This window comes from Staurois parvus, unplaced genomic scaffold, assembly GCF_062004578.1.
Source record: "Staurois parvus isolate SC_StPar_1 unplaced genomic scaffold, SC_StPar_1.0 ptg000209l, whole genome shotgun sequence".
Lineage (NCBI taxonomy): Eukaryota > Metazoa > Chordata > Amphibia > Anura > Ranidae > Staurois > Staurois parvus.
The window spans coordinates 9472443-9500000 of record NW_028318005.1 but is presented as its reverse complement, the minus strand read 5'-3'; the positions used below and the strand labels follow the sequence as shown (position 1 = coordinate 9500000).

Below are 27558 nucleotides of genomic sequence, written 5' to 3'. Positions count from 1 at the left end.
TAAAGCAGAGCATCACTCTCTCAATAAACATGGACTACTTTTAATGTGGTTGCACAGATACTGGTATCAGTGGCAATGCTAAGCATTTGCACAAGTACTCGTGCATATGCTCCACTACCTAAAACCGATACCTTCGCGGTGCGATTTGAGCGCACTTGGACAGGAATTGCACATGATTCTTTGCAGTGCGATCTGAGCCCATTCGTTTTGTATTGGTAAAGGTTTTGGCAAGTTCTTGAGCACAAGTATTGGTATTCATACTTGCTAGTTTAAAAAAAAAAAAAGTATCGCTACACCCCTAATTGTTAACCGTTATGCTGCTAGCCTTAGTATATAGATAATAAAGTATTATAGTTGCTTGCGTTAATCCTTTTGTTCATAGTTCTGAAGTTACTTCCCGATTCCATGCCTAGGCAAATGAGGTCATACATCCCAGGAGTCTTTAGGAGGGGAGGAAAGGGTTTGCCAGCTAAGCACACCCTCCTGCCTGTATACCAGAGCTAAAGGGAGATGGATTCCAGTAAGTAACCATCTACTGTTACTCAAGATGGCCACAGCCAAAAATGTTAGGGGGATGTTTTACAAAGTGATTTCTCAACTAAATAAAGCATTGCGACATGGAAGGATGAAGGAGTTTGCTTTGAATATTAAAAATGAATTAAATAGCATACCAAGTGCTAGCCTACATTGCCAAATTGAATCCATTTTATAGTAATAGAGGTTTCCAGGGTCAGCAAGGAGACTAAATTCATATTTGGGGGTCCTGCCCCCACCTAGTGGGAATTTGGTTGAGGGTCTTTGGATTCTTGTTCACCCTCTTTAATATACTTACCAGCAAGGATGCCAAATTAGTGCTGCTTCACTGTCCGATCCCAGGCCTTTATTTTTCCTACAAGCAGAAATTGGCCACCTACTTATTTATTGTGGTAAAGCGTGCAATAGCCAGAGCCTGGAAAAGCCTACTGTCTTGTTTGCTGAGGTGAAGAGCATATTGGCGATACTTATGATCAATGAAAAGACGACTAGTATCCTCCACGACTCCCATGTTTCTTAAAGTGTGGGCCCCATGGTGGTCTTACACTCGACCAGTTTGGGCTTTCCTAGTTAATCTCTTCCACTTCCCAGCCTGGAGGAACTTTTTTTTCTTTTTCTCCACTTTTCTCCTATTCTCCTCCTCTGCCTTGTTTCCTTTCTTTTTTCACCTCATTCTACTGACCCCTCCTCTTCCTTCACCACCCCAAATTTTATTTAAATTTTTTTTGTGTTTGGTTTAGGTATCCTTATTTTAAGTGGCCAAATCCACTCCCTACGCCCTTCCAAAGTCCCTGGGTCCTAGGCTCAGGCATCCTGTGCTGACCCCTGGCCTAGGTCAGAGGGTTATTGTCTTTTGATAGTTCACAATCTGTGTGTTTCTCGTGCTCATTCTACAATGTGTATTGCTCATGATACCTGCGTGGAAATATTGTTCTTGAGATATAAGTGGAATTACAACCAGATCGCTAGATAAATGAATTAAATAGCGTTTTGATTTGTGGTGCTCAGATGCACTGTTGTTCCACTTTAATATATGTAGGGAAAGAAGATCTACCCATGAAAACATTACTGTATTTATGAATAAACCATGGAACTCAGTGCACTAAACTCTCCGCTCAAAATAAGCAGCCCATCAGCCACCAATGTCTAATGCATTCTTAATTCTCTGGGAAAAAATTACATCTAATGTAATTGCACTTCTTAAAACGGACAGTGCCTTCTAGACCAAGACATCTCCATAGGATCAGCACAGCACACAAGCAAGCAGGTTGACGCATATGCTACATGTGCAGTACGATGTGCAGTACATACATCAAGTAATAAATGACAATTCTTGTTGTGGCAAGAGTAATACTTCAATTTAAAATTTAAGTGATGATTTACGTGAACATCATATGTTATATCAAAAATCAATGAACTCTGCAATACTTTAGGCAGCCAGAGACACGGGTTATCTGCGCATATCAGTGGAAAGTCTCATCAGAAGATGAACAAATTAATCTCCTAGAATTTGATAAAATGTGATTTCTGTATAAGAGTATTGAAACAAACAATGATATTGTTCTCTAATGTCACAAGCTGTCATGCCAAATTGTGAAAGATCAGTACTGAAAGCAGAACACAGGCGTGGCAACACACCTTAAGCCAGGAAACATCAATGGAACACAACCAAAGTAATCAATTTGCTTATACAAAGCAGGTTACTGAATAAAGGATTTAGTCAGCCACTTATGCAAAGAAAGTATTTTAAAGTGTACCTGTGCTTAACCCCTGCGAGTAATTAACACCACTTTAATGCCACCCCACAGATACTTGTATTTACCTCCCCTTTGCTCCCCTACCACTATGTTCACCCACTGGAGTAGAAATGTAGCATAACTTTCAAACTGCAACTCTGAACTTTTACAGGGATGAAACCGCTCTACTTATACTTTTATGACAGTTGGGTAAGCAGGTAAACAGATGTCAAATGAGTGAAATGGAAGCTGCATGCTTCGCCATAGCCAGAAATATCTGGCGTGTCACTCTGCTTTCCAGGCACAAACAAATTGAACCACCTGCTTGACGTACATGGACGAAGAGGCAGTTAGCAAGTGTAAGTCAAGCCACAAACTTTTATTTTAATTTTTTAAATGTGAAATGTGCTGAACTCGTCAGGACTTTGGGCCTCCACTAGGGTTAACATACATGGGCTTACATACTGTATACTTTGGTATCTTGATCTGCAGGAGCCACTGGTGCTGCGTATAGTTAAATGTACAAATAAACTATAGGAAATGGGTGTAGGTTACTCTACGCAGCTCAGAGCAGAGACATGCACCCCTAGGAGCACACAGTCTACATCAAAGGGTGTACATCCTTATGTGTACGCATGTTTACGCTCTCATCAGCACATACCTGCATACAGGTGTATTCTGTAGTTCGTTTGTGTAGGCAAAAGTCCAAAATTTGGGTTGCAACCCACACAAGAATAGTTTTTTCCAGCAGCAACTGTCTAGGAGGAGATTCACATATTTGGAAAGATTTACGATCACAGTTTTAACCATTCCCTACTCTAAACAAAGTGGAACAATTTGAAGACTCCCAAATTCCTAAAAGGTTTGGGATTCCTGGATATCCTATAGAGCTCACCTAGGTATAGACCGAACTTTGCTCTCAGTCTGAACGTATGTCGCCATTGACCCCACATGCCCCAGCCACATATGGGCTCCTCCCTCACACCCTCCCTTTCCCTACCCCTCCTTCCTTTGCCCATCCCAGGCAAACAACCCCATTCTCTTTCTTCTCCTCTTCAAATCTTTTATGCTCTCTCTCCTCAGTCCTCCTTCCCACTCTAGTACAGTGGTTCTCAACCTGTGGGTTGCGACCCCTTTGGGGGTCGAACGACCCTTTCACAGGGGTTGCCTAAGACCATTGGAAAACATATTTCCGATGTGTAAAGAGCAGCTACTGTGTAGAAAGCAGCTGCTGTGTTGAAAGCAGCAGTATTGGAGGTAAAACACTTCATTAATTATAATTACTGGGTAAATAATTTTATGGTTGGGGGTCACCACAACATGAGGAACCGTATTAAAGGGTCTCGGCATTAGGAAGGTTGAGAACCACTGCTCTAGTACCTTTTTTATGAAGTGTTCGATGCTTCCCCCCCTTCCAACACGGTAGAGGTGCCCAGAATAGCCAACATGAAGCTTTCCTCATAGAAACCATCAGCTTCCTACTTCACTTTAACAAGTCATGGAGTTTTATACTATAAGCCATGGAATTTCATGCTATAAGTATTATACTATAGTTTAATACTTACCCAAGCCCCATTTCAATCCAGCGATGTGCATGAGAGTAGCAACTCTCCTGGCTTTCTGGCTCCTCATCGGCTGAGACACTATTGGCTCTCGCTGCTGTCAATCAGAGCCAGTGAGAAGGGAGTGAGGGTGGGGCCAAGCCACGCTCTGTTTGTTTATGGACACTCAGAGGTGGCTCTGGAGCAGGCACGAGTGTTCCCATAGGAAGGGACTTGCTATCGAGGCACTCGGCAGGAGAAGGGAGCCATGAGCACTAACAGGAGACAGAAGAGATTTGGGGCTTCTCTGTGCAAAACCATTGCACAGAGCACGTAAATGTGACTTTTTTTTTTTTTTACAGCATGAGCCTTTAAGGTCACTTGAAGATTCAAAATATCTGGTTCATGCATGTATACTGTGTTCCAATATCATAGTGGAACCTCTTTACAGACCACAACTAACTCCCTGATGTTATTTGTGCCTTCCAGACAAAAGCTACAAACAAATGTTTGTAACACCTTGTTAAAAATAGTAGGGCACTTTCAGGTATAAAAGTATGCCTAGGCACTCCTGTCCCTTCAGACTTATAGCTGTATATCTACAATGCGCCATTCAAGGAACTGCTGACTGCTCTCAGGAGTTTCCGTATGACATTTGGTGATGTCATTACTGTACTGCTCACTTTGCCTCTTGCTGGAGGCTTTGCAAATTTGAGGAAGCAATATGCCTGCATCTACCAAAATGGATCCCTCCACACAATGCCATAGAACATAACAAGGCATGGTAAGTCAGTAATGGGGCAAAGATCAGCTGAAGAGCACAGGTAATTATTATTCCCTCTGCCTGACATTTTTTTTTAAACAGCTTCCAGAGTTCAGTTTCTCTTTAAAGTAAACCAAAAAATTATCAATTTGCAATTGTTATATTTTGGATCAAAAATGACTAGTAAACATGATTACAAACACTAGCACTTTTTTTTCAGGATAGATGTATATGTGCAAGTTGCAGTTATAGTAACTCATGATCATATGACATACTGGGTTTATAGGAGAGAGTTTAATAACAGTATAGCACTTGATTATATCACATATGGGGAGATTTACGAAAACATTTATTCTGATCATTTGGCAAGTGTGCAATTGCTGACCAAAGCCTATCTTCAAATGGAACAAGGGATGCCACATATTGAAATAAGGATACATTTGGATGTTGGGAAGACTGGAAATATATCTATGCCGCTGCAAATCAATATTTTGTAAAACGCATATTTTAGAAGATTGAAGTCGAACTAGAAGCAAACTCCCCCCCCCCCCCCATTTTGGATAAAGTAAGGGATGGTGGTCATAACCCCTCTGATTTTTTTTTTTTCTTCCATCTATGTCCCTGCTGTTCGACAGGCAAAACAGGAAGAGAAAGTCTCTGCAAATTAATAGAATCCATTGGGGACCCCCAGGTCACTAGAAGTCGTGTCCTCAACTAAATATTTTCCCTCTATTACTGTTTTGAGAACAACCGAAGATTTGGGATTTTCCTTTACTTTCAACAGTAATGATCAACAGGACAAAGAGAGGATGTAATTCCCTAATGGGAGGTAGCAACAAAAACCTGGAAGGGGCTCTAATGCATCTCTACACAATCCAAAACTAAAGAGAAGTTATGCCTTTATACTTTAAAAACACAGGAAATGTAGTTAGCGGCTATCTGCAACATTTTCCTCCGTTTTCTATTTTAGCTTGGACAATAAGGAAAGATTCCTAGGGCAATGAGACCAAGCAGGAACACACTCTTCCTTTTTTTGGTTTTCTGAGCATTACAGATAAGATATACTATGGCTTGAAAACCACAGCTGGATGGCAGCATCATGGCTCTGCTGTGCTGACTGCAAATGAAATCTGAACCACAAGATTTTCCTTCATTTTAAGATTCTGTCAACACATTAACCATGGACTTTATGAGCTGCAATATCCAGAGTCAACAGGATCACAATGTTAGAATTTACATTACAGGTTAGATAGCAAATCAAAGCTCACCATAAAAAAACTCACCAGAGAAGCAGCGGGCAGCCTTACAAGAGTCCACTTGCATTTTAAAGTGAGAAACCTGCTACACTCCTTTTTTGGGAGGTCCAAAGAAACCACAGCAAATTGGCATTCCCTGCATTAAGGTAACACATTGTTCCAGTGTGTATACCACCCTCTCAGCCCTCTAATACTTACCAGAGCTGGATCTGGATTCAGTGCTGTGCCAGGGGGAGCCATTGGCTCCCCCTGCTTTCAGTCAACTATGACAAGGGAGAGGGGGGTGGGGGCTGACCTGAGCAGAGTTGTCTATAGACACAGACAGCGGGGCTTGAGATAGAGCCACAGTGTTCCAATGAGAAAAGTTGCAGCGTCTGCATCCCTTTAGAATAACCCTTTTGAATTATCTCAACAAAATGAAACTTTTATTGCAGAGGATGCTTAAAATTTGACTTGTATCTTAGTGCACTCTTCGGATAAAATCAGTGAGGCAAATCACACAAGCAAATAATATTTCTGAGGAAATTCTGCACACCAATGTGTACAGAAGGACTGCAAGTTTCAAAGTTGCATTGAATTTTACAGAAAATTACAGCGGCTTAAGTTTAACATTAAATTACATAAAATGGATTGTGTAGCAATTGTAGATCTTATTTGTTAAATTTTTTGCACAAACGTAGAGTTAGCCTTTAAGTTAGAGAATGCTTTACCACATTCAATAGTACTGGCATAACAAATAATTATATTTAAAAAACGCACAATGATTTTATTGCAACCAATAATAATTTAGTCAACCTGGACAAACCAGGGGGGCCAAGCAGTCAAAAGCTCCTTAAAAATTATACCTGGTGCCTAACTTTTGAGGATTTCGAGTTATCAGTGGAGCTGGCTCCTAAAACAAAATCCTGCTGGCCCCTGGATTGAAAAGAGTGGCTCCTGAATTACATATTAATGCAGAATTTTACCCATAACTTGACCAATACAAATGAGTACACCCCAACAGATTTGTCAGAAAACCTTTACTTTCCTTTCAGGATAAACATTTTCTATGGGACACTATACTACAAAATGCGGGCCATTAGTTGCAAACAAGATTTGCTAATTTGCGCACTCACAAAAAAAAAAAAAAAAAAAGTATTTTTCCTAACAAATACATTAAAGACCATGTTGCAAAAAATGAATACACCCCAATGAAAGTCTTAGGAGCAAAGTTACATTTTAGACAACACATTCCTAATTAACAAGAATTCAGCTAAAGGGAAGTCTAATTATTCATTAAACAGGTGTCCAGCAGACAGTTTTTTTTAATAAAAGGGAGTTACTTATAGAAAACCACTTCTCATTTCATGCTGTCAGCAATGGTACCGCATGGAAGAGAAATGTCAAGGCTTGAGAAAGAAAAGCTTTACTTTTCTGTCAGAAATTTATATCAAAAGTGATACAAAAATTTAACAAAGATGGAACTGCAACCATCTCACAGAGATGTCCAGGCCGTCCACGGAAGTTAACACCTCGACAGAAGCTTCTTCTGATAAGGGTTGATGAAAAATGCCCCGCAAGTGCACTGCAGTTAACTAATGAAGTAGAAAGCCAAACTGTGGCGATTGTTTCCCGTGACACAATATGGCGTACACTGCAGAGGAATGGCAAGCATGGGTGTCATCCACGAAGGAAGCCACTCTTAAAGCCCATGCACAAAAAAGCCTGCCTTGAATTTGCCAGAGCCAATGCTGAAAAGGAAGACGACTACTGGGACTCTAGAGTGATGAGACCAAGATATATGTATTTATAACTGATGGCTTTAAAAACTATATGGCGTCGCAAAGGTGAGGATTACAAAGAAAAAATTGCATGGTGCCTACAGTGAAACATGGTGGAGGCAGTGTCCTTCTGAGGGGCTGCATGAATGCTACTGGTTTCTGGGAGCTGCATTTCATTGGTGGTATCACAGATACTACTTTAATTTTTCCACCCTTGTTTAACGTTATTACTAAAAAGGCAAAAAGAGTGATCTGACTGAACTAAGAGGGAGAATTGCCTGTGTGGTAAATTTGCTTGCCTAGAGGGATTAAGTTTTCCATCCTCTAGACCAAAGCTAAAGGATTTGTGAGCTCAGAGAACATAATTATTGTTCAACCTTATTAAGTATAGCTACTGAGCAGAATAAGAGATGCCAACCAGAAAATGTTTGCTTTTAATGACATCACAAAAAGCTGACTTTACAGGTACATATCTTTACATATATTAGCATATCTGAAAGCCAATTCATTTCAATGGGCTGCCAGGTGTGCAGGAACACTCAAAAAAGTACAGTATAACATTTAAAAAAAAAAAAAAAAAAAAAAAAAAAAAAAACACACCACTGAAACAACCATGCAGTCTGCTGGCCGGGAACATACCAGCGTTTGCCAGATGCATGGGGGTGCTATTTTAAATAATGGCACCCAGACACATCTAAGGAGGCCAACATGTTCCTGTGCGGTGCAGTGAACGTGCATTTCCCACAACACTATGGTGTGAATGGGCCCTTGGGGCTTATTCATGCCAGCAGCTAGGCCGCTGATGTGTACTGTATAGTACACAGTATATCACTTGGTTTACTTTTTTCACTTTGTTTTAATGACAAAAAATGGCTTTCCATTCATGACTATTCACTGCGATTGCAACGTGTGTACCACTGCAGCACAGTGTTGTGAAATTAAAACATAAGACAAACCAATGTGCCTTGTTTATGTGTTGGGACTGCTCTGGGCAAAGCCAAAGTCACATCAAGTTGAGCTGTAAAGTTGCACGATTTTGAAGTTGCACAAGTGTAAATAGAGCCTTACTTAAAATCAGAGTGGAGCGCTTAGGCTCCATGCACACTAGCATTGTATTTTATAAAGCTCAAAAAACACTGGAAAAAAAAAAGCTGGATACAATGCTGGTAAGCGTTATTTTAGTAGCACTAGCATTTTATTAGCATTTTTGTAGTACATCTAGGGAAAAAAAAAATAAAAAAAAAAAAGCAGTTAGGAGGGCTTAGTGTTTTTTTCTTCCAGAAAAACGCTCTCAAAAACTATACAAGAACAATGTTTTTCTGCTCCTAAATGCAGAACCTTGAAAAAGGCTACTAGCCTAAAATATTGTACATGGACATACAGGACAACACTATTTAGATTCTAGGAGCAGAAAAAAATGCTGGTAACAGCTTCTAGGAGAGAAGAAAAATAAAAAATAAAAAAAAACACACCACTAGTGTGCATGGAGCCTTAAAGTATCGCTAAGGCAAAATGTTTTTCATTTTTTCAAGCTTTGAAAAGGGTGGAGAGGGATTAGAAACCCTATCAGGTTTAACTGCTGTCTGTGTCAGGGGCATTCCCCCTCTCTATCTGTCCTGTTTACTGTATCGAAAGTGAAAGTAAAGAAATTACCAAATTTTGGGCTGTCACCAGAACAGGAATAGAGGAGAAATCTTTCAATGGGGACATTAGTTCTGGTGACCTTAGTGACAGCCCAGCATTCCCTTACTTTGGAGGAATTTCCGCTAACTTCATGTTTTGGCTATGGTACAAGTGAAGGGAAATCTCCCCAATGGGACACAGATGGCAAAATAAAAAAAAACCTGACAAGGGTTATAGCCCTTCCTATCCAAAATAAAAAGTTTTGCCTTTGACACTTTAAAGAACTACAAAACTTAACTGAGATAGTGAAGTGCACCTGCATAGTGAGATCATTTTACAGGAAACCCTTAGCAGATTGATTTTTACTTTACGGGACAAAATATAAAACATGACCACTTTATTTTAATGAAATGTTAAATGCAACCATAAATATTCACTTTCATGAGGGGAAAAAAAAATCAAAAAGATCTCAGCTCGTTTGAGCCATCAGCAGAACTAGTGGTGCACCAAAATGAAAATTCTGGTACCGAAATGAAAATTCTGGAGCAGAAAACAAAAATTCTAAATTAACTTAGCTGAAAACTAAAATCGAAATGCGCAGTTTTTAAAAATGTATATTTTTTTTAAAAAATACACTAAAAAAAAAAAAATATATATATATATATATATATATATATATATATATATATATATATATATCTCCCAATTTTTTTGTACAATATGAACGAGGATGTTATGGCGAGTAAATAGATACCTAACATGATACACTTTAAAATTGTGCACGCTCATGGAGTAAAACTGCGGTACTTAATGTCCATTGGTGATGCATTAAAAATTTCTCCAGGTTAGCAGTGTAAAGTTAAAGAGGAGGTCTAGTGCTAGAATTATTGCTCATGCTCTGTTCTTGGCGACACCTCACATGTGTGGTTTGAACACAGTTTATATACAGTTGTGGCCAAAATTATTCAACCCCCACTGAAATTGAGTGTTTTGGCCAGTTTGACATTGCTTTTGATCATTCAGTCATCTTGCTTACATTTACATTAAAGAGGCACTTGTAGGTCAGACAAATATAACATAACAGTTATAATGAAATAACCACAAATGTCTTTTCTGTGCTCACAGCATTATCAGTTTTATTCAACCCCCAAGTGACATTCAATCTTAGTACTTAGTACAGCATCCTTTTACAGTTATAACAGCTTTTAAACGTGAAGCATAGCTTGACACAAGTGTCTTGCAGCGATCTACGGGTATCTTCGCCCATTCTTCATGGGCAAAGGCCTCCAGTTCAGTCACATTCTTAGGCTTGCGCACTGCAACTGCTTTCTTTAAGTCCCACCAGAGGTTCTCAATCGGATTTAAGTCTGGTGACTGCGATGGCCACTCCAAAATGTTCCAGCCTTTCCTCTGCAACCATGCTCTAGTGGACTTGGAGGTATGCTTGGGATCATTGTCCTGTTGAAAGGTCCAACGTCTCCCAAGCCTCAGGTGTGTGACGGACTGCATCACGTTTCCATCCAATATCTCCTGGTACTGAAGAGAATTCATGGTACCTTGCACACGCTGAAGCTTCCCTGTACCTGCAGAAGCAAAACAGCCCCAAAGCATGATTGACCCTCCACCATGCTTCACAGTAGGCAAGGTGTTCTTTTCATCATAGGCCTTGTTCTTCCTCCTCCAAACATAGCGTTGATCCATGGGCCCAAACAGTTCTAATTTTGTTTCATCAGTCCACAGAACACTATCCCACAACTTTTGTGGTTTGTCCACATGGCTTTTGGCATACTGCAGTCGACTCTTCTTATTCTTTGGAGACAGCAAGGGGGTACGCCTGGGAGTTCTGGCACGGAGGCCTTCATTACGCAGTGTGCGTCTTATTGTCTGGGCTGAAACTTCTGTACCCACATCTGACAAATCTTTTCTCAGTTCCTCAGCAGTCACACGGGGACTTCTCTCCACTCTACGCTTCAGGTAGCGCACAGCAGTCGAAGTCAGCATCTTCTTTCTGCCACGACCAGGTAGCGTTTCAACAGTGCCCTTTGCCTTGAATTTGCGAATGATGCTTCCTAAGGTGTCTCTTGGTATGTTTAACATCTTTGCAATCTTCTTATAGCCATTGCCCTTCCTGTGAAGAGAAATCACCTCTTCTCTTGTCTTCCTGGACCATTCTCTTGCCTTCACCATGTTTGTAACCACACCAGTAAATGTCTAGAAGGAGCTGAGTATCACAGTCATTTTAAAGCTGCCTAATTGGTGCTTATTATGCTTGATTGCTGCTCGGTGACATCCACAGGTGTTTTCAATACCTGATGGAAAGCACCTGTATGAACCTCTGTTCTTCAGAGTGGTAGTCTTTAAGGGGTTGAATAATTGTGGCAATGAAGAAACCACATAAGAACCATTTACTACTGTATTACATAAACAATTGATGTCATTTTAGTTGCATTTGGGTAGTTACAACGTCCTTGTAGGATTTGATTCTGAATACAATTCCAAATGTACACTATAGTCCCTAAACCCCTTTACAGCATTGGGGGTTGAATAATTTTGGCCACAACTGTATGTGAGCATGGCCTAAGTATGCGCTCACCTTCTTTCCTTCACTCATCTCTATGCCCAGTGCCGGGATCGATGGTTTCTCAGTTAAGACTAGAACTACCGCGTCACAGGCGGGCAGCAGCGAGGGGAGGAGTTTTTCGGCACTTGTATCGGTGCTTTTTCTTTTCCATTTCGTCCAATGGCCAAAAGGGGTGTTATCGGCCGAAATGTTTCGGCCACCAAAATTTGGGTGCATCCCCAAGCAGAACCCAAAGACTGGAGATGCTGCTGTAGACACGGCTGGAACCAAACAGGTATCCTCGGCAGCACTTTGCAAACAAGCAATCAGTTTAAGGCTCCATGCACACTGGCTTAAAAATCTCTGCTTCTTCTGGAGTTTTGTGTTTTGCCTGTAGAAGAAGCTCAGTGTTATCCTGTGTCCATGCACATTAGGATGGTTAGAGGCACATTTTAAGCTCAGTGTTTAGAGGCAGGGAAAAAACCGTTCTGGCTTTCATGTTTCATTGGAGCTTTCAGGCAGAAAAAAAAAACAATTCTAAATGCACCTACAAATTGCCTAAACGGTGTAAAAACTTCTCTAAATGAGTGGGGTTTTTCTGCCAAAGGAACTGCCATTTTTTTAAGCCCAATGTGGATGGAGCCTTAGCCTAGCTGATGTCAAATATTTATTGAAGGTTAAAGCAAAACTAAACTTCATGCAAGTTGTAAATCTCCAGACAGCCTCCTTATGTAAATCAAGTGAAGGAAAGGTTAGCTCCTTACTGGAACCCACTTGACAGTAATTATACATACAGTACATACTATATGCCATAGTTTGATAGAAGTACTAATTAATAAAGGGAGGTCACAGAAAATTGTGCAGAATACATTGTAAACACGTGCAGATTGGAAATAAATAAATCTTGTGATAAGGCCATGCAAAACATGGAAACTTGCCGAGAAGCATTCTTTTCTACAAATACTTTCATCTTCCCAGGAACTAGGTCAGAACCCCAAATCACAAGAACTGTATAAAGAAACGTAGTAAAATTTATTTTGCATAAATTAGGACATTTCCTAAAATAATTTACAGTAAACGTACCTAGAGCTAAAGTACAAAGAAGATGTAGGCCTAGCAGAGAAACACTGCTTTAAGCAGATATTACTCACAATATACAGTGCTTACATAAATATATAAAGTGCAAACTATTAGAGAAGTGCAATTTCTAATATATAAACATGTGACTCCTTAAGTCCTTCAGATCAATACATCTGTCCAAAAAGTGCAATAGTTCCGTCACAGAAAAGTGCAGGTATACATAACTTCTCTGTGTAGATAAAGTGCTTCATGCTATTCCAATCACTGCTCTTTGTGCTCCGCTTCACATCCATGTGCCACCACTACTACTACTGAACACTCACCAGACCTTATATGCAAGGTCCACAACCAACTCCAGTATGTCCCTCCACCATACTCCTCACTTATAACTTCACCAAGGGTATCATATGGATTGCTTCAAAAAAGGCCTGGATTATTTCTTAGATACACAGAATATAACTGAATACTAACATTTATAGGTAAAGTTGATCCAGGGAATATCCGATCAGGGGATAAGGAAGGAATTTTCCCAGCAGGTGAAAATTGGATCATGCTTTGTTGGGTATTTATTTGCCTTCCTCTGGATCAACTGTGGGTATAGGATTAAAACTTTTTTTTTTTTTCTATGGTTGAACTGGATGGACTTTTTGTCTTTTTTCAGCCAGACTAACTATGTAACTGTATATATTTAGGAGGAAAAAAAGAGACAATAGTATAAAATACCCTTTATTAAAATCTCGGTCACATTTAGTAGGGTATTGCGCCCTGCATGAGTTGAAACACTCAGTCCTCACGCACACTGGAAGTTTTTACAGCTGATGTTTTTGTCTTTTGACGTTTTTTCTACAGCCAGTAAACCCCCCAGCCTGTTATACTATGTGTAGACTGTAATCAACATACTTTGGCAGGAGTGTTTTTTGGCTGGAAAAAAAAAAACCCAAGACTAGTGGGTTTCTAGGGGAGTTTTTTTAGCTGTAAAAACGCTCTAATGCTGGAAAAAAGCGGCAAAACGAGATAAATCATGGCAAACCGGCGCGTTTTTGGACCTTTTTTGACCCAAAAAATTTTAGGGGGTAAAAAAAAAAAAAAAAAAAAAAAAAAAAGCTAAAAGAAACGCTGAAAACTCATGTTTTTAACATGACTTTACACAGCTAATGTTACCATATTTATTAAAACACTCAGTGTGCATGGAGCCTCAGTCTCATACCCGGCCTGCCCTGCCTCCCATCCCTCAGGCTGCCTCACAGTACAAGCGTATCTCGACACTTCCGAGTCACCAGAAACCAGGAAGCAACTAAAGAAATGTAAAAAACTAATTTTAAAACAAGCAAATGTAATATACGTTCCTATCTGCTTACTAATGCTAGCAGCATAAGGATTAAAATTAGTCAATGTTGATTCATAAAGTCAAGTTCCACTTTTAAAAAAAAAAAAAAATGAACCTTTTAGTTTTGCTTTAAACAACAAACATGTTATACTTACCTGCTGTGTAGTGATTTTGCACAGAACAGCCTGAATCCGCCTCTTCTCTTGTCCCCTGCAGGCTCTCCTGTGTCCTCCTGTCAGGTGCCCCAATAGCAGGCAGCTTGCAATGGGGACACCCACTGTTCATGTGTCCATTCACGCACATGGAGCCGCGGCTTGGCACCACCCACCTCTCCTCATTGGCTGACTGGCTGTGATTGACAGCAGTGGGAGCCAAAGGCTCTCACTTCCTATCTCAGCCAATGAGGAGGCAGAGACCTGAAACAGACAAGGCTGTTGTGCACATCGCTGGATCTCGACAGGGCTCAGGTAAGTATTGAGGGGGCGGGGGGGGGCACTGCTGCACACAGGTGGTTTTTTACTTTCATTCACAGAATGCAAAAAGATAAAAAAAACCTTGAGCCTTTCACAACCTCTTTAAGAGAAATATTAGAGACAAATGAATAAAATTGTACATAATAAGTTTTGTAAACTAACCATCTTACAACACCCCCAATCTGTTGCTACAGGCCCCCGCCCAGTTTTTGCATAAGCATTAGCAGCAGTTGTATGGCATAGTAGTAACACATGTACATAAATATGTAAACACTTTAGGCAAGTTTACTAAACTTCGTTTTATAATAAGGGTGGTAGTAGGGCATCAATATTGCCAACACACCACTGCCTGCCTCTCCAGTCCAGCACACACTGCCTACTTTTGCTTTTGGGCCTCTTGTCCTTAAATGACAGTGAACAGGCAAAAAGCCAGCCCAGCAAAGTTGTATGCCAATTGGGCTCAACTGTTTGACACAGCGGGAGCATCACATGTGCCCCTTAACATAAGTACTTTTTTTTCTGGTGTTTTTGCAGCAGATTTGGGTGTGTGAAGCAAAGCTTCACTTGCTAAATCTGCAGTGAAGACAATTTAAATCCCTTCAAAAGAAAATAAGGTGTTCTGAATACAAATTTATGCAATTTTGAAAGGCAAGCTTTAAAATCAACTACCAAAACTTGTATTTCACTGTTGGATGTCCAATGACAAGATCAATCATCTTCGATTTCTTGGATCTCAGAGATTCCAGTGGTGACATTTCCCTACTGTAGATCCACAAAAATCCATCCAGAGTACAATTAAACAAAACTGGCCGTACAATGGCTGCTGCTGTTAGAAGGTGCAAGAAATTCCAGTAGGGGGTAAGAGAATATAAATTACAGCAACAGCTAACTTCCCAACCAGAATATTTGTTCAAGGTGAAGATAACCTTTACAGGAAATACAGATTTATCAAATGCAGTTAGCATAACTACAAAGGTGCTCTGGCTACCCTCATCCAGATATCAACACAGAACTTGCAATGCTTTTCTCCAATTTTCTAGCACTCGTGCCACCGTCTCCCAGAAATAAAATTGACATCCTCAGAGAGAGCCTTCCCACAAAAGTAGGTGGGACCATTAAAAAGCGTTCACGAATCAAAAGCTTCCCATACTCGCAGAATCTAGGTCTGGGGTGAAGTGGGAGTGTCCTACTGTCTAAAGGCGCAATTACCCTTTAACCAGCCTCCAGAGGTTTTACCCCCCTTTCCGGACAAGACCATTTTTTGTGATACGGCGCCAAGTTACTTTAACTGACAAATGCGTGGTCATGCAAAGCTGTACATAAATGAAAATTTAATTTTTTTTTCTCCACCATGAATAGAACTTTCTTTCGGTGGTATTTGGTCACCTCTACAGTTATTTTTTGGAGCTATAAACAAAAAAAGACCGACAATTTTGAAAAAAACAAAATCTTTTTTAAAAAAAAAATTTTACTGGTTGTTTTATAGCTAAAAAAATATCAAATTGTCATAAAAAATTTAGGCCAAAATGTATTCTGCTACAAAAAAAAAAAATCCCAATACATGTAAATTAATAGGTTTACATGAAAATTATTGAGCGGTATAAAATACTGGAATTAACATTTTCTTTTATACTAGTAATGGTGGAGATCAGCAACTTATAGTGGGACTGTGGTGGGCATTCTGACACTGGGTAGGAACTGTAACTGCCAATGACACTAAAACAGTGATCAGTGCTAATAAAAAAAGGCACTGATACTGTACTAAGGACACTGGGCAGGAAGGGGTTAACATCTGGGGCAAAGGGTTAACTGTGTGCAGTTTTACACTGTGCACTGTGTGTTTTACTAGGGAAACATGCTTCTTTGTATTTCTCTTCTGAGTAGAGAAATACAAAGCAGCATGTGCTTGCTGGCAGGAGAGAGACCTGTCAGCTTTCCCTGACGATCATTGGCGTGGAATCTCCGGCTGGGACCCGTTAATTGACATCCCAAGCTGCCAATGATGGTGTGGGTAGGTGTGCTCCCTACTCGGAAAATGCAAATCACATATACATACACACGTGATTTTGCACAGCCCTTCCACCCTGTAGCAGTATTTCTACTATAGGGCGGAGGGCAAGCAGTTAAAGTACATCTGCACATTTATTACAGTAACATGTATTTTGTACTTCAGAGCTCATACTCTGTGCTCCAGCAGATGACAACTCCCCACAGGAAATAAAAGCCAATATCTCACCGGACTAGGGACATGTGAGTAAAGAGGGGAGAGAGAAGATCCAGAATAAAGAAGAAACAGATGTGTAACTAGTGACAGTTTAATGAAAACCCACTCTTTGATGTCTGTACATAGAACCAGCAGTGCTCTTGAAAGTCATCTTCAGGAAAACATGAACACATAGTTCACTGAACCCTATGAAAGCAACAAAAACATTACTGATAAGTGTCCAGTATGAGCACATAAAGAAAAAAAATATAAAATGTGTTTTATATCAAGTTGTCATGGTACAATCCACAGCTGGCACTTCCTGCACAGAGTTCAGTGAAAAAATTTGGATTTTTTTCACAGGGACACTTCCATGCAGTGCCCTGAACCAATTTTTCCTTTTTCATCGCAGAGCTGTAGGCATTCATCCCATAAAGCTGATGGGAGAGCATCAGTTGTACAGACTGCTCTGCGCATGGGTCTGTGTACCACTCCCTCTGTACCTGTCAAACTCGGCTGTTCAGGGTAGTCTGTACAGTTGATGCACTCCCATTCACTTTCTATGGGCTGCCTGTACACAGCTCAATGGTAAACAAAAAGTAAACAGCTCTGGCCACTGCACAGGACTAAGTGCCCATGTAAATGAGTCCTTAAAAGAGTTCAATTTGCACTCCTGTGACCAGTCACTCAGACGATCCAGGCTCTGGAAAGATCTTGCCAAATCCAGATGCTTGGACAGGCAGCTGGCTCTGCCTCAGCGCATTGTTGAGACCCTGAGCCAGATGCTCCTGCCCCCTCCACAACCTGACATTCCAATGTGCACTGGAGGAGCAGAGCAGAGAGCTGGTGGCTGACAGTCACCGGCTCCCTGTAGACTGAAGATTGAGAACTGGGCAATTAGGGGCGTTTGATCACTCAGTTCTAGGTGGCAGGGAACAGCTGCAGCTGGGATCGGTGCTGCAGCCATCTAGGCAAGCATACATTTTTTTTATTTTTTATTCCCAAGGTTCTCTTAAGCATAAGAATATCACCACCTAGGAAGTAAATGGCCAATATCTTTACATGTCAGGTAATGTACACTGAGGTCAAGCCATAAAAACTCTACGACTTCCCAAACCTAAATTTTATGAGACCAAGTTTAAAAAAAGAAAAAAAAAAATTAACTCAAACTATCCAATCAAGGAAAAGCAGATTTCTGTTCCCTTTATGCACAAAATCATGTGCAGATGATTAGATAACTAAAACATATACACAATTTTTGAGGGAAGATTGTCAACTCCTTTAGTGAATCAGTGCAAATTTATAGTCTCCCATCAACTATCATTTTATTTGGTAGTTTAGTGTTACGTCATAATTTATTTAGACAGTTAAGACAAGTGTCTTCTAAATATCTTTGGGATTTAGTATCAGCATATACATTGACAAATTTCATATACGCTGCCTCTGCACACACTTCTGCTAGCTATAATTCTTCACTGACAGGCTACTTAAGTCTGCATGGTTTGTCTTTTGCTAGCATATGAATTTCATTACACAGCTTCTTTACAGCTGACCTGCAGGCAGTTTGATATACAGTTGATACACAGTGTGTGTGTGTGTGTGTGTGTGTGTGTGTGTGTGTGTGTGTGTGTGTGTGTGTGGTTTTCAAACTTTTTTACAAATAAATATCTGAAAAGTGTGGTGTGATTTTGTATTCAGCCCCCTTTACTCTGATACCCCTAACTAAAATCTAGTGGAACCAATTGCCTTCAGAAGTTACCTAATTAGTAAATAGAGTCCACCTGTATGTAATTTAATCTCAGTATAAATACAGCAGTTCTGTGAAGCCCTCAGAGGTTAGAGAACATTAGTGAACAAACAGCATCATGAAAGCCAAGGAACACATTACACAGATCAGGGATAAAATTGTGGAGAAGTTTAAAGCAGGGTTAGGTTGTAAAAAAAAATATCCCAAGCTTTGAACATCTCACTGAGCACTGTTCAATCCATCATCCGAAAATGGAAAGAATATTCCACAGCTGCAAACCTACCAAGCCATGGCCGTCCACCTAAATTGACAGGTTGGGAAGCAGCCAAGAGGCCCATGGTAACTCTGGAGGAGCTGCAGAGATCCACAGCCTAGGTGGGAGAATCTGTCCACAGGACAACTATTAGTTGTGCACTCCACAAATCTGGCCTTTATGGAAGAGTGGCAAGAAGAAAGCCATTGTTGAAAGAAAGTCATAGGAAGTCTGGTTTGCAGTTTGCAAGAAACCACATTGGGGGGGGACACAGCAAACATGTGGAAGAAGGTGCTCTGCTCAGATGAGACTAAAATTGAACTTTTTGGCCTACAAATAAAATGCTATGTGTGGCGGAAAACCAACACTGCACATCACCCTGAACACACCATCCTAACTGTGAAACGTGGTGGCAGCATCATGTTGTGGAGATGCTTTTCTTCAACAGGGAAGCTGGTCAGAGTTGATGGGAAGATGGATGTTGCTAAAATACAGGGAAGTCTTAGAAGAAAACATGTTAAGGTCGGCAAAAGACCTGAGACTGGGGCGGAGGTTCACCTTCCAGCAGGACAACGGCCCTAAACATACTGCCAGAACTATAATGGAATGGTTTAGATCAAAGCATTTTCATGTGTTAGAATAACCCAAAGTCCAGACCTAAATCCAATTGAAAATCTGTGGCAAGACTTGAAAACTGCTGTTCAGATGTTCTCCATCCAATCTGGGCAGCACAGTGGCTAAATGGTTAGCACTTCCGCCTGGCAGTACTAGGGTCGTTGGTTCGAATCCCAGCCACGGCACCACCTGCCTGGAGTTTGCATGTTCTCCCTGTCCCTGCGTGGGTTTCCTCCAGGTACTCTGGTTTCCTCCCACACTCCAAAGACATGCTGGTAGGTTAATTGGATCCTGTCTAAATTGGCCCTAATATGTGTATGTATGAATGTAAGTTAGGGACCTTAGATTGTACACCCCTTGAGGGTTAGGGACTGATGTGAATGTACAATATATATGTGTAAAGCGCTGCGTAAATTGACTGCGCTATATAAGTACCTGAAATAAATAAAATAAATAAATCTGACAGAGCTTGAGCTATTTTGCAAAGAAGAATGGGCAACAATGTCGCTCTTTAGATGTGCAAAGATGGTAGCCACATACACAAAGAGACTTGCAGCTATAATTGCAGTGAAAGGTGGTTCTACAAAGTATTGACTCAGGGGGACTGAATACAATGCAAATGCGCACCACACTTTTCAGATATTTGCAAAAATGTTGAAAACTATCACTTTCCTTCCACTTCACAATTATGTGCCACTTTGTGTTGGTCTATCATATAGAATCCCAATAAAATACATTTAAGTTTTTGGTGGGAACATGACAAAATGTGGAAAATTTCAAGGGGTATGAATACTTTTTCAAGGCACTGTATACATCAGGCTAGGTTGATGGGCAGTCAAGCACAATAGCTTGGCCAGCTAACTCCTCAGACAGTGTAAAAATAAAGCATTGATGAGACCATCCCTCTGCAATTCCCTCACTACATGTTTCTAAAAAGACACGTCAATATGCAATAAAGCACACCCCAAATATACCTATTTTTACATGTGTCTAGTGCAAGTACCTGAACTTTACAGGGTATTCGTTTTTTCTTGCTTTGCACAGCAAACCTTAGACTGGGAGAGGGAGGGGTCAGTTGAGTGTGTGAGGACAGGGGAGCAGGCCAACAGTTAGAAAACAAGCCAAGGCAAGCCATAACTAATGTAACCAGCAGGAAAGAAAATCTCTTTAACAGTCAGTGTTGATGTGGGAATACCTCCTGTGGAGCCATTGTGTTCTCCTAGTGGGGGGTACCCCTCCCTGCTGGGAAAACACAGTGATTATTACTAGAGGCTATAGCAGCTGTCAATAATTGCATTATAAATCTGACAGGTTGGTTGTACCTAAGTAATACAACAATCGAATTGGATACTACTGGCTAGCTCATAGATGGCTCGAATCTCACCCAGCCCCTGCTGAATTGACAGAGATTCAAAGTATCTATGGCCAGCTTAATGAGAGCAGAGGCTACATTTCATTGGGCTTCATTACTTTTTAAATTAGTTGGAGCATGAATGCATGATGAATAACTCTGTATATGGTATTATGTCTAAATTATAAAACCTGCTCAGGTTGCTAGTCTACGGTACTTGGCACCCTAGATGCAGACCGTCTTCTAGATCAGGGGCCTCCAAACTTTCTAAGCAAAGGGCCGGTTTACTATCCTTCAGACATTAGAGGGGCTGGAATGTGGGCAGTGGGAGAATAAAATGTCCATGTGTCAATAATATTGCCCCATCATTAGTATCTGTGAGAAGAATCATGCCCCATTATTGGTGTCTGACAAGAATAGTGTCCTACCATTGATATCAGTGGAAGGAATAGTGCCCCATCATTGGTGTCGGTGGGAGGAATAGAACCCCATTACTGGTGTTGATGGCAGGAATTAGTATCCCATTGTTGGGGATAGTGGGTGGAATATTAGGAATAGTGCCCCAATGTTTGTATCAGTGAGAGGAAAAGTATCCCACTGTTGGGTGTTAATGGCAGTTGGGGCAGGGGAAATATGCCTCATTGTCAGTGTCAGTGGGAGGTTAAGTGTCCCAAGGGCCAGACAAAGGGCTGCATCCTGCCCCTGGGCCGCATTTTGGAGACCACTGTTCTAGATCATTAGTTTGTTTTTGAGTTGTGTTTGAAAAAGTTAATGTAAATGGGGGCTACTCCAAGAACAAAACACAAAAAAAAAAAAAAGCACAAAAGAAAACACTGATTTAGAACAAATACTTAATTCCTCTGGGCAGAGAAGAGACCCACAAAGTCTGTTTCTAATCAATAAAGAAAAAAAAAAAAGAAGAAAGGTACAAATGCTACATGTGCGAGCATACAAGAATTCCACACACTGCGGGAGATTTACTAAAACTGGAACACTCAGAATCTGCTGCAGCTGTACATGGTACAGCAGTTTTACTTAAGCTTTGACAATAAAACCTGGAAGCTAATTGGTTGACACACTTGCACCACAATTTGCACTCTCCAGTTTTAGTAAACAACCCCACTATATCATACAGAACTGCATCAAACAGCCCTACACGAATCTTTTGGAAGTACAAAATGTACCATATGCAATTAAAAATGTCTCCATGCCTGAATGGACTCTTGGTGACATCCCTTGGGAACAAGCCAAATAAATAACAAGTGGATTTTACCTTCCTTAAACTGAAAATGACCACTTAAACAAAACACAAGTTCCATATACATATTTTTATAATGTTATGCATATGATTTATCACAAGAGCTTTAAAATATGTTTCACCGATAACTATTTGTAATTCATCACAGCTCACATAAAATGCAGATATTTACCATATATTATTTTACTTAGAAATAAACATATGGTCGTAAGAGCAAAACGTCACTCTCAAAACTAGTAACTAAGATGTGAATGATACCCAGCAGGAGGTGCATACTAAGCTGTTTATTTGCAGTATTTCCCAGCTTGCCTGTGAGTAAGACAAGAGGCTGTCAGAGAAAGTGACATAAGCTTGGATTTTCACAGTGTGGGATGTTATTGAGACTTTAGCTTTCCTTAGGAATAAAACAAATTCAGCACCATTGAATAACTGCAATCTGGAAACAGTTTCCTACAAAAAACAAAAGGAAACAGAATGTAGTATTACAAGGTTATGGTTGTGGCTGTAAACAAATCATGTACATATCTACATATACATACACACAATCCTTACACACAGTGGTTTATTAGGGATGTTGTGCCTACCGCTAGTCTTCTGCGATCAATATTAGAACAACCTTAGTGGAAAAAAATGTTAACATTGCAGAAAATATAATTTTATAAATATATATATATACATACATACACACACACACACGTGATATATGAATGTATTTATTAAACCACACCCTGATTTTTGTTTTTCTGTGAGAATCTGAATTTGACTTTGTATCAGTCTCTTGCAATCCCCTGTACAGTAGAATTCAGACCGGAAGAGGGAATAGCTGCACAATGACTTGTACGAACTCTGAACCTTGAAGGAGTTTATCACCATAATTCACTTATCACTTCTGTATCAGACATATTGGGGTTAAGTTACAAAAATTGGAGAGTGCGAAATCTGGTGCAGCTGTCGGTGGTAGCCAATCAGCTTCTAATTTCAGCTTGTTCAACTAGGCTTTGACAATAAAACCTGGAAGCTGACTGGTTTCTATGCAGAGCTGCTTGGAAACATTTTAGTAATCAACCCCACAGAGGACCAGTCCAACAATCAAACGTCTAGTCTGACTAGTTTCAAGGACAATTCTGCAAGTTTCTCACCATGGTTAACCAACAAGACCACATTCTATTCTTAAAATAAACAGTTAAAGTATACCTAAGACCACAAAAATTCAATTTGGAGTAAGGGCTCGTTCACACTTGGCTGTTTTACCAATGCTTGCCAAACGCCCCTATAGCGTTTGGCAAGCGTTGGTCCAGCATTTGCGGAGCGTTTTTTTAACGCTCTGCAAACGCCGCATGCGCGGTTTAGCGGCGGTTGCTAGGCGTTTGCCGAGCGTTAAAAACGACCCACAAACGCCTATAATGCAGTTTGAATGGTGTTACCGCTCCGCAAATGCCCCGCAACCGTGTCACAAACGCCGGCCGGGCGTTTGCGGAGGGGCCCCATAGACTAGAATAGGAGGTTTCAACGTCTCCTGACTCGACCGGAGGCGTCAGTTTTGCCACAACGCAAACGCTCCAGTTAGAACAGCACCATGTGCTGTAATGTGCAGAATTGGCAGAGGCGTTTGGGAAGCCTCTCTGCCGCCTGCACACAACGTAGTGTGAACGTAGCCTAAATAATGTTTAAACCACTGTCAAACTTATTTTTTTGCCGTCTGTGTCCCGATGGGGAGATATTCTTAGTAGTGAGAAGAGGAAATCTTAACAAATTTTGGACAGCTGTCACTGGAACATATATCTCAAATGGAAGATTTCCCCTCACTTTTTTCTCTAATATTTCTCATCAGTTGATTTGCTGGTGACAGTGATCTCCAAAACAAAATGGGGAGAAGACACCAACAGAAATATAAAACACAAAGTCCTAACCCTTCCCAACCCTATTCAAACAACAACATAAGCCTGGGCATTATATATAATTTTTTATATTGTTACACTACCAACATGGATAGCAAGCCACCTCCCCTAATAAACAAAACATTTATTCAATCCTATTACTTCCTATGACTCAACATAGACCAAAGTGTAGTAGGAGCAGCACTGGTGGCTTAGTGGCTAGAATTTCTACCTTGTAACACTAAGATCCTCAGTTTGAATCCCATTCAGGACACTACCTGCATAGAGTTGCCATGTTCTCCCTGTGCTTGCATGCGTTTCCGCCAGGTTTTTCCCACGCTCCAAGAGACATGTTGGTATGTTAATTGACCCTAGTATATGTATGCATGCGAGATTGAAAGCTCCTTGAGGACAGGGACGTGTGTGAATGTACAATATTGTAACACACTGTAAATAGCTGTAATAAAATGCAGTTCATTTATTGGCATTGCCTCTCCTGTTCTACTTCCTTAATAGAAGCAATAGAGCAGAAACTGGCTACTCAGAATCAGTTGAGTATGATAAAGCAGATAATGTGATTTGACTGTTAGGGTGTGGCAGCATAACTATGCAAGTTATTGAACAAAATGATTTGATAGTGAATGTGTGTTTTCATAGGCTAAGTGTTTACGAATGACTTCCTTTCAGACAGCTGCAAATAGAGTGATAGCATGGCTTTTGGTTACAAATATTAAAAAAAAAAAAAAAAAAAAAACACCTCAAAGTATATGCAGTTAGTCAGACACTTTCAAGGAGACATCTGTGGTCAGCTTCTACACACAGTAGCCTTTATTAAGCAGAATATAAAGATCTAAAGCTGGCCATACACAGTTATTTCTTTCTCTGACATATTCCTCCAGCCAGGCTACACAAACGCAGATGGACAAATCTCCCGCTGCACCTATAGTATTCTGACAGCCAGCACCAGTGGCTGTCAGCATAGTCCAACAGCTGCTGTATCTGATTGGATGCAGACACTGCTGGGCTGACAATCTCCTATTTGGCTCCTATGATTTAACAATCAGTTTTGCTGGGTGGGAGGGTGGAGACAGGGTCACCCACAGTTAGAGTTGCTCAGGAACAGGCCAAAATTCACCAAGTGTAAGGCCAGCTTTTACACTTAGAATTTGATGGACCAAGCCAGCACAGTACCACAGCAGTAACAGCTAGACTACACTTGAACTACTTGTTCACTTGAAATACAGAGGCAGCCACTTCTGAAAATACTCCCTGTTTTGATGCCATTCCGATCCAATTGAATAATTCCCGAGTCACTGACCTGTAACAAAGTATGGAAAAGTAAGAGATCTGATTATATTGGATGTTCGTTCCAAGTCAGTAACTTGAGGTGCTAACACCAGAGACAACCAGGTAACAGACAAAAGGCAGCGAATTCAGACTAGGTGATTTTTTTTTGTGCACTTCCTTTTAACCACTTACTGGCAAACATTTCTCAACTTCCAACAAAAGGTTAAATATGCATGTGGAAGGAGTATTATGCACTTTAAGAATACCTCAATAATGAAAACCTTTCCTCTAAGAAGATCAAGGCGGTCATTGCTTACCATAACAATGTTGGCCGTCTTAGCTATTCTGACCCTCTGGCTTTTTTTTTTTTTTTTTACATTACGGACGCCAAGCAAGTATGCAGATTAGGAAAGTCAAAGAAAAGTCAATCCCTCTGGTCAATTTTCCTGCATGCTTCTTCTGGGTTTGTGGCTTACGATCTTAAAAGATGGCAGTCAGGCAACCTGCCTTTGAAGAAAAAATGGCAGCCTTTATGTTTTTCTCAGTAAAGCAAAACTAAAAAAAAAAAAAAAAAAAATCTGTGCACAGGCAAGAAGTCATGCGGTGTTTCTATGATAAAACAAACATACCTGCCGGTTCATAATCTTCTTTAGAACGTACACTGCACTTCACATGCACAGCTCATTGTACATTCTCTGAATGGTCCCTTGGTACTGGGATGAACACCTCCACATATGAGGGAACTGTATCATCCCATGCCAGCCAATCAGAAAAACTGCAGATTCAGCACCCAGAAGAAGCTGGGGAAAAGATATCAGTACCTGTGAGGGAGCTTGCAGGTGTCTGAACAACTGAAGCCGAGTTAAAGAAAAAGTTCACTTTTGGAAACACGTTACGTGTCCCACCCATTTTTAGGGTGCAACATGTAACAATTTCCCATAAGAGCAGCCCGCAGCCCCCCCCCCCCCTCTCCCTCTGACAGATAGTATGAGGAGAATTCTCCCCGTACTATCAAATTTGAAAATAGGCCAGCCGTGTGGGACTTCAGTGAATGAACTGCAAGTCCCGACAGCTTTAGAGGCTATGGACTTGTATTCCTCAATGAACTGTCATGGCACTGTGGAGCTTGAGCATTGAAGCTTCCTGTCAGAATATCTGCTTGCTCATACATCCAGTACAGCAAGCAGATATTCTGACAGGTCTGCAGGAGACCTGCACAGCACCAGCGATCTACTGATCGCTGGTGCAATGCATTCCGAGCTCCTGTAGACAAAAATAATAAAATCCACATTTTTTTACCTGAAAAAAAAAAAAAATGTGCATTTATTATTTTTGTCTAAGGTGAACTCATCCTTTAAAGTGTTACTAAACCCGCAACAGTAAAATCAGTCTGTAATATGCAGTAACGCATGCTTGTTATACTCACTGTGGAACCTAAGGGGTTAATCCTCTGCATTGTGTAAAAAGGCTGTTTGATCATGACTTCTCTGCTCCTCCTCCTCCTGTTCAAATGTCCACGTCTTATCTCCTGATAAGACAAACTGAACCGTAGCCCTTTTGCACATGCTCAGTTTAGTGTGCATTTCTGGAGAGGTTTTTTTTCCTCTTCAGAGAGTGCATGTGATCAGCACAAGGCCAATCAGCACTGTCCAGATAGAGGTCAGGGGTTCAGCATCCTTCTAGAGCAGAAAGAAAACTCCTGATACAATTGTACCAAGTACTCTGCTGAACACGGATAGAAGTCACAAGACTGCTCTAACTGGTGATGAAAAAAGGTATTTATCAGTTTGTATTTACTAAAATAATTGCACTTCCATGTTCTGTGTACTGTGGGAGAACAAATATAGTGAATGCAGGGTCCTGGGTTTAGTAACACTAAGTATTTCCACAATTTAGCTCCACTTTAGGATATTACAATCATCTATGTCATCCATCAGTGCTCCTGATTCTCCCAGGCTGCAGTTCATGTTGCCTAGAAAACAGTCTATATTCACTCACTGGCCACTTTATTAGATACACCTGATCAATTGCTTGTTAACACAAACTGCTAATCAGCCAATCACATGGCAGCAACTATGCATTTTGGCATCTAGAAGTGGTGAAGATGACTTGCTGAAGTTCAAACTGAGCATCAGAATGGGAAGGAAAGGGGATTTAAGTGACTTTTGAACGTGGCATGGTTGTTGGTGCCAGATAGGCTGGTCTGAGTATTTCAAAAACTGTTGATCTACTTGGATTTTCATGCACAACAATCTCCTCTAGGGTTTAAAGAGAATGGTCCAAAAAAAAAAAAAAAAAAAAAAAAAAAAAAGAA

At 40.6% G+C, this 27558-nt stretch overlaps 1 protein-coding gene across 6 annotated transcripts in view; it reads right to left on the bottom strand.

Moving 5' to 3' along the window:
- The window catches only part of SLMAP (sarcolemma associated protein), a 239621-nt gene that overhangs the window by 196875 nt on the left and 15188 nt on the right, over positions 1–27558 (bottom strand). The window lies entirely within an intron of this gene.